The sequence below is a fragment of the Pristis pectinata genome, chromosome 17 (assembly GCF_009764475.1).
Source record: "Pristis pectinata isolate sPriPec2 chromosome 17, sPriPec2.1.pri, whole genome shotgun sequence".
In the NCBI taxonomy this organism is placed as follows: domain Eukaryota; kingdom Metazoa; phylum Chordata; class Chondrichthyes; order Rhinopristiformes; family Pristidae; genus Pristis; species Pristis pectinata.
The window spans coordinates 34110861-34131090 of NC_067421.1; the positions used below are offsets into that span (position 1 = coordinate 34110861).

The 20230-nt window shown below is 40.3% G+C and overlaps 1 protein-coding gene and 1 long non-coding RNA gene across 2 annotated transcripts in view; one reads left to right on the plus strand and one right to left on the minus strand.

The window, feature by feature from the left end:
- The window catches only part of fam222aa (family with sequence similarity 222 member Aa), a 155317-nt gene extending 144885 nt beyond the window's left edge, over nucleotides 1-10432 (minus strand). The window contains exon 1 of the mRNA XM_052032344.1: nucleotides 10268-10432. The gene's annotated coding sequence lies outside the window, so the exon portion shown is untranslated. The remainder of the gene's footprint in view (nucleotides 1-10267) is intronic.
- Nucleotides 10433-10530: 98 nt separating this feature from the next.
- Nucleotides 10531-15402, plus strand: LOC127579499 (uncharacterized). Its single transcript, XR_007957676.1, has 3 exons — nucleotides 10531-10642; nucleotides 11811-11900; nucleotides 14171-15402. It is a non-coding gene; the product is annotated as an uncharacterized LOC127579499 (long non-coding RNA).
- The last annotated feature ends 4828 nt before the right edge of the window (nucleotides 15403-20230 follow it).

Consider the following 20230-nt stretch of genomic DNA (forward strand, 5'->3'; position numbering starts at 1 on the left):
ATAACAGTCTCTGGATCCATATTCAAACAAATTGATTTACATTACAAACAGAAGTGGACTCATTCTTTAGAGGTATATTTCCCTTACAAGTCCATCCTCATACCCTGGACTCTAAAATCCAACCAACAGTACACTTCTGAATCAGGCACTTAACTTGTATTTTTTCCAATATGTACTTGTAGACAATTTCAAATAGCCTACCAGCAAAATTAAGAGCTTATGGGCAAATTACATCTGTACTAAATTTACCTCTAGGGTTATAGAGCACTTGAAACAGAAGTTTTCTACAAAATATTAAAACATGACTTTCTCCCTTTTAAAATATTCTCAAATCAAGTCAGCCAAAATGACTTTTTTTTTTCATTTTTTAATATGTGCTTGAAGCTGGCTGTCAGGGCGATGCAAGCCACCTTCTTGAATTGTTGCATTTCTTCTGGAGAAATAACTTGCAGAATGCTTTTTGGATAGAGTTACAGGATTTAAACCGTCTAATGATGAAACAATAGCAACCGTATACGGGAAGGTCAGGTAGGTTTACCCCTTGCATTGGTCCACTCACTATCTGCCACAGGCTCACTCTGACAATTAGGCCTTTCAGGATTTAGCCAGCTTGATCGGTAAAGGTGGTACTACTCACTCTTGATAATGGATACTGAAGGCTTAAATCTAGACCACATTCCATGCACTTGCTACTTTCAATGCTTCTTCCACATGTTATTCAACATGGTGAAATACTGATTCAGTTCAGGGCTAATTCCTCCCAAGTGCACCACCATCTCTGTTAGCTCTTGGACTATAGAACGGATGATAGTTACAGATGGAGACAAAAGAATTTTATTTAAAAATAACTGAGGCCAGGGTGGATTGCAAGCTAATACAGGAAAATGACCATAGAACAAGAAGTCAGAGTTAGGGTATGGACAGAAGAGGTTTGCACAAGCTCCAACTTTTTATGGTTTAGGATGGAAGGCTAGTGAGATTATTGGAAATAGTCCAAACAGACGTAATAAAAGCATGATGGTTCCAGCTGGAGATGGTCTGAGATAGGGACAAGAAAGGGCAATATTGCCCAGCTAGAAGCAGGCATTCTTCATGATCCAGGTTATGGGGTAGTAAGGTCTGCTTAGGGTCAAAATGGACGGAACTCTCTGTTTCAATCCAAAACATTAACTGAAGAATGAGTTGAAGACTTGCAACAATATGTTCCATACATCAGTACAATTTTGTACTCAGATTCACGCAAAGAAATTCTAAGATTGCTTCCTTTCATCGAGATCAAAAATAAATGATGTTTATAAACTTAATTAAGAGAGATTCAGTCAGAGTACTGCCAAAGATCAAGCACTTTATGACTAGAAGTACCCACTTCTATTAAGGTTGGTACAAATGATCCAGACCTTATGCTGGAATACAAGACAGAGCTAAGGACAAAGTGGGTGACACAAAGTCCTATTTTCCAGCATTAAACTTGATAGATCATTCAGTACAGTCATTAGTACATGCTGCAGGAAAATCTTAACATCTTTATTTCATCAAGCTTGTGTATTCTTGTGAAGAGATAAGACGTGGAGCTCTACATTAACTCTAATTGTTCTTTATCAAATTAAAAAATTGAATTAGCTTTTTAATTCTATTGGCAATGATGGACTGGTGACTCCTCCATCAGAATATTAAATTTCAATAATCTATCATAGATTGTAAACTTTCATTTTCTTAACCATCTCATCAATACAACAGAAGGAGGCCATTTGACCCATTAAGTCCCTTCTGGTACTATGCAAGAACAATTCGGTTAATCCCACTCACTCGCTTTTGTCTCTCACTCAAAGCCCTGCATTTTTTTAAAACTTTTAAATGGTTATTCAGTTTCTGTGCATAAATCTTGTAACACGGTGACCATCACTGACCAAAGCATTAAACTGTGAATTAAACTGAAATACATTGTAGGATCAATATTAAACTTCATCATGAGTGCTCAGATACACAAACTCAACATTACATTTACAGAAGATTCAGGAAATACACTGCTAGTCAAACAACATCTGTGGACAACGTAACAGTTAACTGACTGACTTGCTCAGTATTCAGCAGTTCCCATTTTAAGGTCAAAATTACAACATCTGCAGTTTATTTTGCTTTTCAACATCACACTTACTTTGCTTTGCCACAATTTCAATGAACTGGATACCAAAACTTCCAAATTCCCTCCTGTGCTGAATTCTGTCAACTAATACCACTCAGTTTATCATTCCAAAGTTAATTCTATTTCTGTAATTTTGTCAGAACGCAGCACCAACTGATACTGAACATCTCTTACCACTTTTCAGCCTAAATTCCCAATTAGCAAGATCCCATGCAGCCTTGCTTCATATGTTTACATCTCTCACGTTAGCTCATTGGCCAATAAAAGCAAATTAATACATCACAGAAATGAGTCATTACAGAAAATATCCTCTGCATCTTCAATACCAGTAAGTGCAACAACCAGAATTATGCTCTATACTCCAGTCGAGTCCAAACCAGTTTTTGCAAAGATTTACAGAATTTATTTGCTATTGTATTATGCGAATATAGCCAAGGATCTTGCATGATTTTATTATGGACAAGTCAACTTCTCTTGAACCTTCAAGGAATTGAGAATGTACACCAATAGGTTTCTGGCAACATCTTTGATATTATACCATGCAAGTAACAGCGAATCATTAATTGTCCCATCACTTATATTACTTTATACCTTTCTTCATTAAATTTTATCTGGCCTGTGTTTGCCCACACTTAAGTCTGTAACTATCTTCTTTGCTTTGTACAGATGACGTACAACTCTGAATGCTAACAAATCATGAAATTACGCCCTATATAGGTCTACGTCTTTCAGCAGATTGAGAGTTGTGTGCGTCTCCACTTCCAAACCTCTCATTTGTAGTATGAATAGCAACAATTTTAATAGTACTCTATCAGTCTCTTCCCACCACTACAACTTTTTAGCAAAAGTCCAAAGGATTATAGGGGACAATGGCAACCTTGGTATAACCAAAACCAAAAAATGGAACTTGGCCATGAACAGCTGTTTCTCAAATTGGAGAGAAAAATACAGAAATGATCCCCAGGAAAATTAGGATCATTGTTCTTTTTGATATATATTTGCTAGCATTGATTTGGGTACACTGGGCATAATTTCAAAATATGCAGATGGCAAAACTAGGAAATAATTAACAATGAGGAAGATTGTAACAGACCAGGAGAATACAGACAGAAAATGACAGACACATGGTGGTTAAAATTTACTTTAACACAGTTCATAATGTGTTAAAGGAGAAGCAATGTACACTATATGGCCCAAGTTTAAAAGAGATTAAGGAACTGAGACAATTAAGGCCATTTGTGACCAAACCACTTAGTGACAGGACAACTTAAAAGGCTGTTAAGTATATGGAATCCTGAACATTGACAGAGGAACACAGTGCAAGGACAAGGAAGTTCTAATGAAGCTCTATAAAACACTGATTAGGCTTCTGCATTCAGTTTAGGGTGCCATGTTTTAGGAAGGATGTCAATGTTGTGGGAAGAATACAGAGATTGACTATTCTGATGAGGGAATATTACGATGAAGGACTTTGACTATATGAAGAAGCTGACATTTGTCTCAGAGCAGGCATGGTTAATGAAAGAAGAGTTCAAAACAAAGCTGTCCCTTGTATTGGCAGCCAAAAAAAGAAACCAGAGGGGAAACATTTAAAATGACTGGCAAAAAAACCACAGGGGACAAAGTTTTTTTTAATAAAAGTGAGATGTTGAGATCTGGAATCCTCTGCAATGAAAGGATGATGGAAGCAGATTCAAGTTTAACATCCAAAACAGCATTAGTTAAAAACTGGAAAGAAAATAAAGATTTCCCTTTATGTAACTCCTTTCACGTCCTCAGGATGTGCCAAAGCACTTCAGAGTCTATTAATACTTTTGCAACAATGCAAGAAATATGAAAGCCAATATGCATACAGTATATTCTGTCTCACATAGCACTGAGATAATGACTAGATAAAATAGCTTACTGATGTTGCTTGAGGGATAAATATTAGTTAATTCTGCTTTTCTTTAAAATAATTCCACAGAATAGATCTTTTACATCAATCTAAGAGGGCAGACAAGGACTTGTTCAATCTCTAGTGGAAATAGAACCCACAACCTAGCAATCAGGCAAGAGTGTGGCAACTGACTCACTGATGTCACATCTATCTGAATAGAATAAAGTTATAGGATTATGGGGAAAGAGCACTGGAAAGGGAATTAATTGAACAGCACTACCAAAGAGCTAACATAGGCACCCTGGTCTAAATGTGAAATAAGTCAAGGATAAAGTTTCACAAATAAAGTACCCAAGATCGGAGATGGAAGCATACATTTATGAGGAGTTGGAAAGCAGTCTTTTATTAAAGAGGTCTGGTTTGAGATTGAAATATTCTTATATTAAAATCCCTTGGGCAAACCAAAAACTTTAATCTGTATCTATATAATTAAGAGCTAAAAAGATCTGACAATTACAAGATCAAATTTTGACCATGAATGTCACGATTTCATTTTAATATATTCACTCAAATCACAATGCTATATGTATGTGACATAGATTTTATTTTTAACCTTCTCATATTCAGGGCATCTCAAAATGGAACTAAGTAACTGGGGAAAGAGATAAAGGATGCCTCAAATCTTCATTTGCAGAAAACACTCAATACCTGCAAAATACATTCAGTACTTATTCAGTCACGAAAACAAAACAAAGCCCTTGTACACCAAGAGAAATACAAGCCGAAGAAATCAAAATTATTTGAAGAATAAGTGCAGGTACACTACATCACAGACAACCAAACAGCTTCATAAACTACATCTGCTTGTGAGAAACTTTGCCATCAAATTTTAGTGCCCAAATTGTAGGCAGGCTACAAAGATCACCATAAATCTATAATAGTTTAAAAAGACAAAGCCTTGACATTATTCATACAATTTTTGAAGTGTCTGGTAATAAAAAAAATCAAAATAAAGACAAACAGGTATACCCTTTTTAAATATTCAGTATCCTTGTTTGGGAGAGAAAGAAAATATTGTAAAATAACTTGAGGGCAGAAACTTGAGTTAAATCTCTTAATGTAAAGAGATTTTTCATAATCCATCGATAACAGGCACATGGGAATGCCACCATCTGCAAGCACCACTAACAATCCCGATTTTGGAAGGACACTACCGATGCCTCACTGTCACTGAATCCTAACAGCACCATGGAAACCTTTTAGCATCAAGCATTGTAACATTTGAGGGGCCAGGTGACCTACTCCTCTCTTTTATGTTCAAGGCAGCCACCACTTTCAAGAATGAAGAAGGATGGGCTTCCCTCAAAAAAATATAACATGTCCAGGACTACTTCTGCGACATTGTATTGCAACTAAAACCACAGTGATAATAAAAATTATTTGCTAGACATCAGATTTACTAGAAGAGCATGAGCTGCACTTCCACTGGGAAATTGCTGCAGGAGCAGCTCTGGATACAGATCTGTAGTCTCCAGCATGTCAGTGGCTGAGGATTGAATCTCAGAATAGACAATGAAGGAACATTGAGTAACCAAATCACCATTCCTTCCACCTCCCCCAGCTTCATTAGCCCTCATCCCCTTTCCCTCTCACTGCCTACAGGCAGACAGAACTATTCAATCAAGGACTTTAATCAATATTACTATATTATGGGAATGGAAACTATGAGAAGGGTGGAGAGATTTTAATAAGGAGTTTATTTACACCAAGCATCTTCTCTGAAGTTTAATTCAAAGTTGTAAAAGAAAATAAATGTAAACATAGACAATAATTTTAATTCAAAAAAGACACCTTTAATTGAAGAAGCCTAAAAAGTACGTAAAGTCCAAGAGATTAAAGTGAACATTCTATATTGAGATCTGCATAACCAAACAAATAAAATATTTTGAAGCTGGTGTTATCCACTTTCAAAATAACAATGTGAAAACAGCTTTTCAAATGTTGGGTGAAAATGAAGATCACAATGCATTCAAATATATTTCAGTGAACCCATTTCATGACTAAATTTGTCAACCTTTCACTTTTGTTGCTTCAACCAAAAAAATTCAATCAAGGCAGTCAGCTATCCTCCATTTTAACACAATAGTTTACAAACAATGTGACAATACCAGGTTTGAGGATGGCAGTGGGAGCTGTGTAGAACATAGAGATAAAAAAAATCATGTTACTTCATCAATGTATAAAATCTTGTTTGAACCACATGGCTCACTTGACACACATGCAAATTCAATGACAACATTCTCGCAAACAGGCTAATGCTCATCAGAGATGGAACACAAAGACTTAAAAATAAAGCACATACTTTTATGTTTATTGATATTCAAAACTGCTGTTATCTTCAAAATCTGTCATAATCCATAATTCATGAATTTTATTAAATTCATATGCCATGATCTAAAAATGTAAAGTTAAGAGGCTTATGAATGCTTTAAAGTTTAAACTGCAGTTTCATTCCTTGAAGTTTATTAAATACTGCCCAAACTACATTGATTAAAGAATAGGGTAATTTTGAAAGTATCAAAATTCACAGACTAACACCATGAATTATTTACAATTGAAAAGCAAACAGTGTAGTACTTTGCATTTGTCAACCAAACCAGAGGATAAAATTACAGCCTTTCACTTATTCCCATATGTCTATTTAAACAATTCCCCAGTCTCAGAAATGAAAATAAGCCTCAATATGTAAAGATAACATTAAAATCACCATTGTTTAAAAAAAAGACTACCATATCATTATTTCCACGTGTTGCTCCATTATTTCCTTATATACTTAAAAAGGTGCTCCAGTCGATTTTGTATGAAATCATAAAAGTTATTGACATTTTACACAGAGAAACAACAGGTACGTTTTAAAGCACCTCTTCAATCTGATCAATGACAATATTGTGTGCCTGTTCTCACCTAATGGCTTCAGAAGCCACATCCATCACATCTTAAAATAATTCTAACCACTAGACTAAAATATATAAAAAACCCCCGCTTCAGAAAAGTCTACTTAAAAAATGCAAATATATTTATCCCATGCAGTATTTGCAAAAAAACTTGATTTTTGCAAACAAGCCAATGGAAAGATAAGAAAGCAATAGTCAGAGAAATTTCAGTATTTTAAATAATAAAATACTTAAAATAATTTTAACATCAACATTAGTTATATTTTTTTTAAATATACGATGTATTTTATGACCAGTTATACATTTTAAAAATATACTATGTATTTTACAGCCAACTTGTCCGTTGATCAAAATCAAAACCTCTAGGTCTAAATACCCCAACATAACGTCTGTTGAGTAACTTTACTGTAACAGGTAAATAGAAGTATAACATTTCAATAAGCTTTGGATGAAACTGGTATTAACGAAAAATGTTCAGAATACACGAGCATTTCACGAATATTTGCCCTTTAAAATGGACAACTGATAGATCTGCAATATGAATCTTCACGCAACAACTTGAATTAAAAAATACATTATAAAAAGGGAAACGTCGGGGAAAATGCGTGAAAACCTTCGAGAATAAAGACAAGACTCGATCGAAGTCGGGGCCACGAACAAATCCAAACAATACTATGGCTAAAATAGAAATAAAATCAACACAAAATTGGGAGGGGGAGACTTGGGGCTACAAATTTAAAGAACACGTAAAACGCTGTAAAATACACAACAATCCGCACCATTGCACCCTGCGCGTCTAGAGATCTCGATCTCCCTTTAAAGTCATAAAATTACGTTTACAAAATGATCCAGAAACGCTTCGTTGAAATCACCGCCTTTCACCTATCGATCAAGTCGCAATCAATATTGACCTCAAGGGGGAAAAAAATCGCAAGAATGTAAATGATGGAAAGGGCAGTAACCTCATTTAGCAATGACATGATTTCGATCTTACGAAATGCAGTTGCAAGTAAATTAAAATAAATGTTTGAGAAACTAGAATTTACATTTTGCAGTTACTAAACAACCGAAAGCACTGTTTCGTTCAGTCATTTTTGCAAAATTTGTATTATTTATGATCGCATGCATGTGTGGAGATGGATAAAAGAATTCGCGTATTTTTTTAAACATTCGACCTATTAAACTTTGTATCTAGTCTTTAAAATCATAACGTCGGGGTGGGTAGTGTGATATTAAAAAAAAGGAAACACAGCCGTAGCTTTTCTCTTATGAATCCTGACATCATATTCCCAAGGCCAGCAACAGTGGTGAGAGGCATCCAAATTCATAATTATTAATATTAATTCCAGACAGCTCCAGACAGTAAATCCAGAGCACATGAAACAATAAGTAAGTCTGCCTTAGACAGGCACATACTCGGGACTGAACAGACTGCGCAACAAGAGTGCAAACTGACAGGAGGTTTCAGGTCTAGATTTTTTTTTGTTTCGTATGCACGCTTTAAAGGGAAACAAACTACCCCCCTCCACCGATCTTGCTCACTCGTCTCCAGCTTTGCTTATCCTCGGACACAACCTCCGCCGCAAGCGCCAACCCTCCCCACCGCCCAGCCGCATCTGTTGGAGCTGCAACCCCATAAGCTGGTCCATCGCCTGTGCAACCACCCTGGGCGCTTGTTGCAGCCCCTGCAACCGGGTCGCATTCCCCCAGCCCAGACCTCCCTCCCCCCCCCACCCCGACTCACGATCCGTACTGGGAAACCCCCAACCCCCGATCCATAGTGGAACCCCCCCTCCCCACTCACGATCCGTACTGGAAACACCCCCCCTCCCCGACTCACCATCCGTACTGGAGTTCCCCCCCGACTCACGACTGGAGTCATCCACCCCCCCCCCGACTCACGATCCGTACTGGAGTCATCCCCCCGACTCACCATCCGTACTGGAGTTCCACCACCTCCCCGACTCACCATCCGTACTGGAGTTTCCCCCCCCCTCCCCGACTCACCATCCGTACTGGAGTTCCCCCCCCCGACTCACCATCCGTACTGGAGTCCCCCCCCTCCCCGACTCACCATCCGTACTGGTCCCCCCCCTCCCCGACTCACCATCCGTACTGGAGTCCCCCCCCTCCCCGACTCACCATCCGTACTGGAGTTCCCCCCCTCCCCGACTCACCATCCGTACTGGAGTTCCCCCCCCCTCCCCGACTCACCATCCGTACTGGAGTTCCCCCCCCCTCCCCGACTCACCATCCGTTCTGGAGTTCCCCCCCCCTCCCCGACTCACCATCCGTACTGGAGTTCCCCCCCCCCTCCCCGACTCACCATCCGTACTGGAGTTCCCCCCCTCCCCGACTCACCATCCGTACTGGAGTTCCCCCCCCCTCCCCGACTCACCATCCGTACTGGAGTTCCCCCCCCCCTCCCCGACTCACCATCCGTACTGGAGTTCCCCCCCCCCTCCCCGACTCACCATCCGTACTGGAGTTCCCCCCCCCTCCCCGACTCACCATCCGTACTGGAGTTCCCCCCCCCCCCTCCCCGACTCACCATCCGTACTGGAGTCCCCCCCCCTCCCCGACTCACCATCCGTACTGGAGTTCCCCCCCCCTCCCCGACTCACCATCCGTACTGGAGTTCCACCCCCCCTCCCCGACTCACCATCCGTACTGGAGTCCACCCCCCCCTCCCCGACTCACGATCCGTACTGGAGTCCACCCCCCCCCCCTCCCCGACTCACGATCCGTACTGGAGCACCCCCCCTCCCCGACTCACGATCCGTACTGGAGTTCCCCCCACCCCCGACTCACGATCCATACTGGAGTTCCCCCCACCCCCGACTCACGATCCGTACTGGACTTCCCCACCCCCGACTCACTATACGTACTGGAAACCACCACCCCCCCCCCCCCCCCACAGCCCCCGGATCGCGCACCTTTCGCCGCTCCTGCTCGAGCCCGACAGCATCGCGCCCGCGCCCCCCCCCCCCCGAGCCCGGCTCGAGCTCCCGGCCACCGGCTCGCCGCCTCACCTCCCACCACCTCACACACCGCTCCGCTCCACCTCGTCGCTCGCACTGCCCTCCGCCGCACCATCTCCCTCACAAAGCTTCCCCACCTTCCCCACGTCCAGTCCGCCCTGGAAGGCGGAGAGAGCAGCAGCGGCGGCGGCGGCGCCCTCCGCCCCCCTCGACGACGATCAGCTGTCAACCCGCCACCAACCTTCCATCAGCAACACACACCAACAGCAGCAGAGAGAGAGGGGGGAGAAAATAACTGCCTCCCACTCACCTGCCCTCTTCAATCTTTGTTGCAGCGCCGAAGTGCGAGTTGTGCGGCGACCTGGACAGCGCGGACGCTGAAAACAGCCCATTGCACTGACGGGCGCAACCGACTGAAAACTACACATTATTGAAGCGCCGCTGCTTGCGGAGAGACCTGCGCCTGCGCAGAGCGACCGGAACCAACCGCCTCGCTGCTTTTTCTCTGTGAGCCGTTGACCGGTCACTCTCGCGAGAACGGGCGATGACGTAGGCGGGGTCGGCGCTGGGCGGGCTGCGAGTGCAGCGGGTGTTAGGGAGCTGTCCCGCCGCTGCCGAGGACGTCGGGGGGCGGAAGGCAGCGCTCCAACGGTTGGGGAGTGGTTTCTTGTTTGGACTAGTTGAGGTAGAGGAAAAACTTTGCTTAATAAATTATTGGGTACTGAAGTATTAAAGACCTTCATGGTTTGTCTTCCCTCGTTAGTTCTCATCCCGCTTCAGCACCTCCTCCCTCCTCATCACCCGTCACCCTCCTCCCTCCTCGTCACCCTCCTCCCTCCTCCCTCCCCGTCACCCACCCTCCCTCCTCCCTCCCCGTCACCCACCCTCCCTCCTCGTCACCCGTCACCCTCCTCCCACCCCGTCACCCTTCTCCCGTCACCCTTCTCCCGTCACCCTTCTCCCGTCACCCTCCTCCCTCCTCCCTCCCCGTCACCCTCCCGCCCCCCCTCCCCGTCACCCTCTTCCCTCCTCCCCGTCACCCTCTTCCCTCCTCCCGCCCCGTCACCCTCTTCCCTCCTCCCGCCCCGTCACCCTCTTCCCTCCTCCCGCCCCGTCACCCTCTTCCCTCCTCCCGCCCCGTCACCCTCTTCCCCCCCCCCCCGCCCTATTACTCTGCTCTTCGCATGCATCACCTCCGCCATCCTCATCACTTACCTCTTCCCACGCATCACCTCCCCTTCCCTTCCCCCCTCCCATCACCTCTATCCCATCACCTCCCAAAACACGAGGGAAACTGAACACGAAATCTAATCCATTTCACAAACTCTTGTTGCTGACTCCAACCTCCCCTCCTGTTACCCTCCGGCTCAGCAGGACATATTGCCCTCCTGAGCGGAGCTTTCAATTTCGGCATTAAGACTACTTAATTCCACCCTAATAATAACAGAAGCATGATTCTGCCCAGTGACGAAGCAATAGCACTACTCGCCTAACGTTTTTCTCATTCGCATGTCAGCGAAGAGAGTTCCCTCACCAAATGTCACGCAGGCTGAGCACACAGTCACAAACAAAAATTCTCACAGACAGCAAACCAAGACAAAGGCTCAAAATTCCGAACGCATTTTACATAGCGTAAAATAAAGATTGGGAAATAGATAAACAGAAACATTGTAAACCAACATTCAAAAATTGGATGCCTTGTATACAAAAATAGATCCTTGGGTATTTGAGATGGTCAGTTGTGCATTGCAAGAGCTCAATTCCACATTCAATAAGATATAATAATTTTATGGTATTTTGTGGTCAATATAATTGTTAAATAGTTTAAGTTATCATCACTTTACTGATTTCAGCTGATTATTCAAGAGAAATCTACAACAGTGCACCCTGTGAAGATATGGAGCGAATCATTGATACCAGAAAAAGCTGGAAATACTCAGCAGGTCAGGCAATATCTGTGGAGAGATGTGTTTAAATATCACATATCCAGTACTTAGTGTTTTTTTTAATTATTGACAGTTTTTAACTGAGGGTGTACAAACTCCAGATTTCTTCCATTAGGATGGTGAGCACTGATAGCATCAAATTATTTGCACAAGAAATTCCAGACTATTGTTTACCTGCTATTTCTTAACTATGTACTTGTGCCTGTGTAAAGTGACTGGAGCCAACCCCTGCTGATTTGTCATGTTGACACTCCTTTGACATTCTCCCTACTTTGATGTTCACCTGGTGTAAACTTTGCCACATGCATCTTGTCTATTACTAGCCTCACACCATGTCCTGTTTATGGATCAGTCCCAACCTTGCTGACTGAGAATGTATCCTGACCCAAGGCACATAATTGAAAATTCTCATCCATAAATCTCTGGTCAGCTTTCCCCATGTTTGTGCATGTCTATTCTGGATTTTCCTTCATTTCAAAAATATTAGAAATAGCTATTACTGAATCTACATCAGAGAAAGCTGACTTAAACATTGCAGCTGAACATTCCCTGCTCCTGCAGTTGCACACAACAGAATTGTTGCATTATCCTGCATTAAAAAATGTAGTATCATCACTGTTGTTGATTTGGATGTCCTGAGAACTTGAATATGCTATATGACCGTGAGCTCTTACTTTCCTCTTTTATAAAGGTGTATTAAATATTTGTTGAGACTGGAACATAACAAAGAGTAAATAGTGTAACTAACCAGTAATTACTCATTTATCTTTGAGACTGAGGAGAAAAAAATTATCTTTGTTATTTTAATAGAATAAGCAAACAGTTATTTTAAAAACAAATGACTAGAAGAGCTTCAACTGAAATTACTCTCCATCATAAATTGTTCAAATAGCTTACCATTTTTATCTAGTCACTAAGTCACACAGAACAGACAGGTTTGATTTAGTAACCAATATGTTGCTGAGTTACCTGATTTTAACCAAAATGGAGGTAGGGTTTTAATGATTGTCCTGAGCACCCCACCCCCCAGATTTAATTTTACTGCAAACAAATCAAAATTCATCGGTAAACTACTAGCCACAGAAGTACATTTCAGGAGTCAAAAAAGTAACATTATCTTTGCAGAGATATATGCCTTAAAAGATCTGGACATCAGTAAAAAGGGCAAAATAGAGAGATTTGCACAAGGGAAAAATCCCACACTGAATTTCATTAAAGTGAAAGTAAAAAAGAAAGACTTGTTTGTCTAGCACCTTTCTGGTCTCTTTTTGGGTGCCCCAAAATGCTTTAGAGCCAATAAAATACTTTTAAAATGTGGTCACTTGTAATGTATGAAATGTGGCGGCCAATATATGGACAGCAAATTCTCACAAACAGCAAAGTGATAATAATCAGATAATCAATTTTTTGTGAAGTTCTTTGACTGATGATAATTCCCCTGCACTTCTAAATGATATCCTATAATCTTTTCTAAAGAGGGCGAGCTGGTTCCTGGCTCAACATCTCTGAAAGACTGCATTTCCAACAGTCAGTATCATAATTTCAGACTGGAATTTTGTGCTTGGGTCTTTATAATTGAACCTTAAGAAACTTCTGACTTGGTATATGCACTGCCAACTGAGCCACGGCTGAAACTGCAAAAGGAGACAACTTGGATAGTTGTAGATCTGGATTGATTGGAGAGTGAGCTGTTGGTCTAAAATTCTCCAGGGAATAATCTAATAATCACATACTTATAACTCAATGAGCTAAGGATATTACAAGTGAAGACTCGTACACTGGATGAATTAGTTTTCAACTATTCACAGACAAGCTTAAGGCATGGCCTGGATTATCAAAAAAAAAGAAAGATACTTGATGCTGACCTGATAAAACTGCTCACAAAGTTTTTACATATTCTGGACTCTCTTCTGAAATAACTTAATTTAGTATAATCTGTGGAGTTCAGTAACTTTTCACGGACAAGTAGCAGATCAATCATTCAAACCTAAAAATCTTCTCATGGAAAAGCAGAAATTGAAAAGCAACGATCCCATTTCATATTCTAGTCATTCTCCAGGAAGTGAATTGATAATATTTAGACATCATAGCATTGAGAGGCATTGGAATATCATAAATGTAAATATTATTCTGAGGGAATTAGACTCCATACTTATTAGGTCATTATTTTTCAGGGCCAAAGGGGTTATTTAACACTTAATACAGACCATTATTCAGTCAAGGCTATATCATTACTTAGAAAATTTTATTTCACTATTTCTTACCAGAGTGCTGCAATTTACCCCCAACAAACTTCCCGTTGGAGTGGAACTAATCTACAGGGTAAATGGGAGAATGTTCGACCTATGTTGCCTCTTCAGATCAAAGGTCACCTTAATCTCCATAAGTGAGCTGCAGCATGCAGCCAATGCTAGTGTTTGTGTATGTTCGGCTGAGCTCCAAAGTCATTATTGACTGGTTCACTGAAGCAAATGAGAGGATCAGCCTTACAGTCAACACATGCAAAAGAAAGTTCCTGTAAACTCAATGAACAACATCACCCTCTCACAATAAAGATTCCTGGCATTACTTTGTTTCAGCAAATGCAGACATCAATAATGAAATTCACAATGGCCTTCAGTGCACCAGCTCAATCTTTGGCTGGCTAAGGAAATTGATGTTGATATTTCAAGATCTCATATCCGCACAAAATGATGATCCATGCCCTCCTCTATGTTTCTGAGACTTGGACTACCTATACCGTTACTGCTGTTTGCACAAAATCTTCAAAATCCACTGGAGGGAGAAGTGTGCCAACATTCCTAGCATTGAGACTTCACCACACTCCCTCCCCACTATTAGACAAGCCATGTCAATCAATAGCCAACATCGGAAGCCTGAAAAAGACACCAGGCTCAGTCACAGGAAGAGATTTGCAGGCAGGCTGAATTACCTCCTAGAGCTTTCCATCAAAAAAAAACATTCCCACTAACTCCTGAGAATCGCTGACTCATGCCCTCTCAAAGTGTAGAAGTAGCTATTGGGATGACACAACTAACCTTGAGTGCATGCTGCGGGAGTGTAAACAGAAAAAGAGGTGCCCTATTTTAGAAACTATTTACCAGCTGTTCTGTGGGGCATCTCCTGCCCCATCTGTGATAGAGTCTGTGGATCCCACAGTGGCCTCATCAATCATCTCCTAATTGCCAAAACCTGAGTGGATGTAAGCCGTTCTTAATCTTGAGAAAGTAAGAACTTGTTTAAATTACCCCAATTGAACAAGAATTAACATTTTATTTGATATTTTTGTAGTGAATATTAGGTTGAATTTTACATTAAATCTTTGAATCTGTTTTGATTACACCTGTAATATGGGCAACAGCACATCCTATGGAGGAATACAGTATTAAAACAACTTCTGCATTTATCTTTCTTTTGTATTATATTCATTTACTAAGAGATCATGGGATCTACAGATTTTTTTATATTTTATTGTTCTTTATGATTACCTATGCCATGATTGTTCACCTGATCTCTTTGTATTACATGTACAAACATTGATGTTATATATTAATCTGTATTAATTTGAAAACTAATAAAATGATTGAAAAAGAAAGAAAACAACTTCCTGTGTTTATCAGTCATAGCTGGGTAATGATGATGAATCATTTTCACTGTATGTTGTGTTTAATACTCATATGCAGCATTGATATTATTAACATTGCAACTGTGCTCTTCTTCACTTCATTTGCATTGAACATCTTTGAATTTGTCTCCTGTGCCCAATTTTCTTCTCCCTTTGCCCAGAAGTGAAGAAACCCTATATGTTCCCATGCCAAATCTCCAAGGTTCTTTGAGAAGCACAGTGTTAACACTTATTTGATTAGCATAATTGTTGGTACCTTGGTTCCCTGAAGATAACATTTCCATTCCATCCTAATTAAGCTGAAAAAAGTTACAAAGAGTACAATATTGTGAAAAATAACTGAAGGACGTTCCTGAACTTGAAGCATCCATATCTTGGTGTTGGCAATAACCTTTCTAAACTAGTCTATAGTGAAAATGAACAATGTAGAATTATGTTCTTCTGTGAATTAGAATTGGTGTGATCTTTATCAGGCCTATTTTTTTTGTACAAGTAATTCTGGTTGTATCACAGCCTGGTATGGAAGCCCCAATGCACAGGATTGTAATATGCTGCAGAGCATTGTAGTCTCAGCCAGCAACATCACGGGCGCAATCCTCCCCATCATTGAGGACACCTTCAAGAGGTGGTGCATCCATCACTAAGGACCCTCACCATCTGGGACATGCCCTCTTCTCATTACTACCATCAAGGAGGAGGTACAGGAGCCTGAAGACCCACACTCAACGATCCAGAAACAGCTTCTTCCCCTCCACCATCAGATTTCTGAACGGTCGATGAACCCATAGACACTACCTCATTATTCCTTTTTTTTGCTCTATTTACTTAATTTGTAATTTATAGTAATTTTAAGTCTTTGCATTGTACTGCTGCTGCAAAACAACAAATTTTGCATCATAAAACAGTGATAATAAAGTGGATTTTGATTGAGATACAGTTATGCATGACCCCATTCAACAGGCACTCAGTACTACAGTGATTAGTTCTAGGATCAATCATCATCCGTGACCTCTTAATGTTACTTTAAAATAAAATGAAATATTTTAGTAAGGTGGTATCCTTGGGGAAAGTGAAGGTAAATTTTACTTGTGGCCGCTAAGTTTAATAAACCATGTGTATCTGCCTCTGTTTTCTCAGTTTTCTGCTCAAGCAACATATGATCAATAAACACCTATTCATAACACAACACAGCAACTCGAAGATCAGAATTTGCTTTGTTACTTCAATAGTATCTCTGAACTATTTAAATAAACTCCTGAAGCCTAAGTTTAAATAACAGAGACTTCAGCTGATTAAGACATCCCCTTTTTCTACTACTTATTTCTTTCCTTAATGTTCTATTGTTGAAGCAGATTCAATGTGTGTAGCCAGAAAAGCATAAGATTGCAGATTACTGGATCATTTTTAAACATTATTTTTAATTTAAATAATTTGCTAAAGAGCATTCTCTGTGAGTATCATTCCATGTAGGAAGAATCAAATCACAGGAATGAGCCCTGTTATTTAATTTTCCATTTACTTTCTTCAATCTACAGAATCTATTTTGAGAAGGAAGTAATTCATTTAACTTTATTTTCAACTCTCCGCATCGATGTTGGAGGTTGAAGTAATATTTGGAAATTGTGTAATTTTGTTAGCATATGTGACTGCTATTCAACTAATTTTACAGCCATTCAAAAAAGGTAATTTGATTACATCACAGTTGTGACGAAGGATGAAACCCTGCTGGACCAGTGAATGAAAGTTTTCTTCTTTGGCAGTTCCTCAGGATTGAGAATGACTAACCTCTGCTCTAGTTTTGTGGGTTCTTAGCTGACTAATGAGGCCAATCTGGTAACTGCAGATTCTTCCTTGGATGGGGCAGAGAGTGGAAACAGGGCAGGCAGATGGGTAGCTTGTGAGTTGGTTCACTCCTTCTGCCGCTTATGCGGGGAGGAGCATAAGCGGCAGAAGGAGTGAACCAACTCACAAGCTACCCATCTGCCTGCCCTGTTTCCATACTGATACATGGCTTTATACATCTATATACTGATACATGGCTTTGAGGTTTTTAAAACCATGCTGAATATACCTTCTCCACTTTGAACAGTCATGGACCAGTGATTCCCAGGAGTCAGTGGGATGTTATATTTCTTCAAGTAGACTTTCAGCACAGAAGTACCCCTTGTGTAGAACTTGTGTAGGCTAAAAGGATGACTACTTGTGGTAAAGACATGCATTTTGCAATGGTGTTGCACACACTCATGGAAGTCAAAAATCACAAATGTAGAATAGACATTGGGCAAAGAGGTTGGGGCTTACCAACATGAGTAAAATTACACCTCAGCAAGAGTTAAGGCTTACTCAGGAAGAAATTAAACAAAATAAATAAATGTGACTGTGACAAATTTTGAAGTGCTATTTTTTAAACCGGAATGGGAAAATGATCCCAAGCCCCTCTTGAAGGATATTTCTTTACAGCATACTGTGAAAAAATTTTTTACAAAACAGAATGAGAATACCCTCTTTTAAGGAGTTTTAACTACTCTACATCAAATATAATACTAAAGTATGTTTTATCAATGTAAAGGTATGTAGGTCCTTCCTAGATGTTTTACAATTCATGGTAATCTAAAATAGTCTACAAAGTATATTTAATTAGCTTGATCTCTTTTGGAATTGGGACTAAACTTTAAAAGACTATTAAAATTGATGAAAAATATGGACCTTGCTGCTGGAATTTGGTAAGTGAAAGTTACCACCCATAACTTTAGTATAAAAAGACATGCATTCTTTCACCTCATAGTCATTTTAACATGTAGCTTGTTTTAAATAAATAATTTTGGGTTGCATTTGCCATGACCTAACAGCAGTTACAATAATGAAACATTACATCAACAAATGAATCAAGGTTCAAAGACTACAATGTGTGGGCTCATAAGAGATGCAAGCAAAATCCACTGTGATTAGTAGGAAAAATATAGTAAGACAATGCTAGCATTAGCAGACATGAGATCCAAACACTAAAAACCATGTAACAAAATTAATAATCAGGAAGTTGCGGTTAATAATTGCTTAGAACAGACTTCAAAATAGATTGTTACTTGTCAACCTCTGCAAAGCTAGCAGTTGTGTAGGTTTGACATACTACTTGCAAACTGTATATGATTTACTACAGATCAAATAAAGGGCATAGCGGTATGTTGAAACTATTTTATATTTTCAGAAAAGGTAATTTTGGAATTAATATTGCATTTGCAAAGTTGGTAAGGAAAAATATCTCTTTTGGACTCTGCATTAGTGCAAAGCTATTTATTTTAGAATTATTTTGCATTTTTGTACTATGACCATGACCTCCTGAGCAATCAGAACTGCTCTGAGATATATAAAATTAATTTCACTTAAAATCATCAGTTAATAGTGATGCATTCAATTTTAGTCTGGCATTATTAGACCCACTGGTACAATGAGGATTGAGGTGGGCTAGGACATTTCAGGGTTATTCTTACCTTGTCTCACTAGGTATTTATGATGTCAATTCTCAGTTTTCTCACAAAACTTAAAAAGGAGGCTATTCTTTCATTGGTCATTGGATCTTTAAAAGACTAGGGAAATATTTCTGTGTACTTACTCCATTCCTGATTTTTTTGATATTGCTGTGTGCTTTCGAGTCAGTAGTTTTCTATCAAGTTTGCATATAAGTTTACATTTTTAACTTGCCATGTTTTTCTCAGTCCTTTTGATCTTCCTGCCAGGCCCTCCTGCGATATTTGTAATTTGCAGTAAAATCCTTCTACTTTGTTCCCACTACTGTGGTCTTCTTCACATTGAACCTTCTTGCCTAACTCCTGGTCTTTTTGTAATCTGCTTCTCTCTAGGCAGTCCCTCAGATCAAGGATGACTTTCATCCAGTCCAGAGGTGGCTATTGAGGTCAATGTAAGGCCCACAGACTCTTCCACAGGAGGAGGCTTTTAGCTCCCAATGTATGTCATCTATGTTCTCAGTAATACCCTCACTGCTTCTTCTCTACTTTGAACAGTCATGGGCCAGAGTTTAACAGAAGTTGGTGGAGATGTTGAGGAAGCTTTGAGCATATCCATGAATCTTTTTCTTTGACCAACTGGTAATTTCGTCCCACAACAGAACTCGAAATAGTGTATCTGTTTCAGGAGTCTGGTGTTGGGCATGCAAATGACATAGCTTGCCTAACATAGCCAACTGAGAGTAACTAAGGCCTGTGAAAGGACACTGACATTGGTTTGCTTATCCCTCCAGTGAACTTGGAGGATCTTGCAGTGATGGCATTTATGATATATTTCCAGTGCTTTGAGATGCCTGTTGTAACTAGTCCAGGTCTCAGAAGCATATAAGAGGGCAGAGATCACTGCAACCTGATACACCATGAATTTTTACCAGGTCTGAGGTTCTGATCTTCAAGCACTCTTTTGCTCAATCAACCACAAGAAGGACGTGGTGTATCTCATCATTGATGTCTGCCTTCACCAAGACATGGCTTCTGAGATATGGGTAGTGGTCTATATTTTGCGGAGTCTCATTATGAACCTTTATTGTTGGAGGGAAGTGTGCTTCAATGAGGTTGGTAGAGGACTTCGTGGATTTTTAGTGTAAGGTCCATCCTTTCATGTACTTTGGTGAATGAGTCAACAATATCTTTGGATTTGGTCTCCAAGCAGATGTAGACTTGACCATCAACTGCATGTT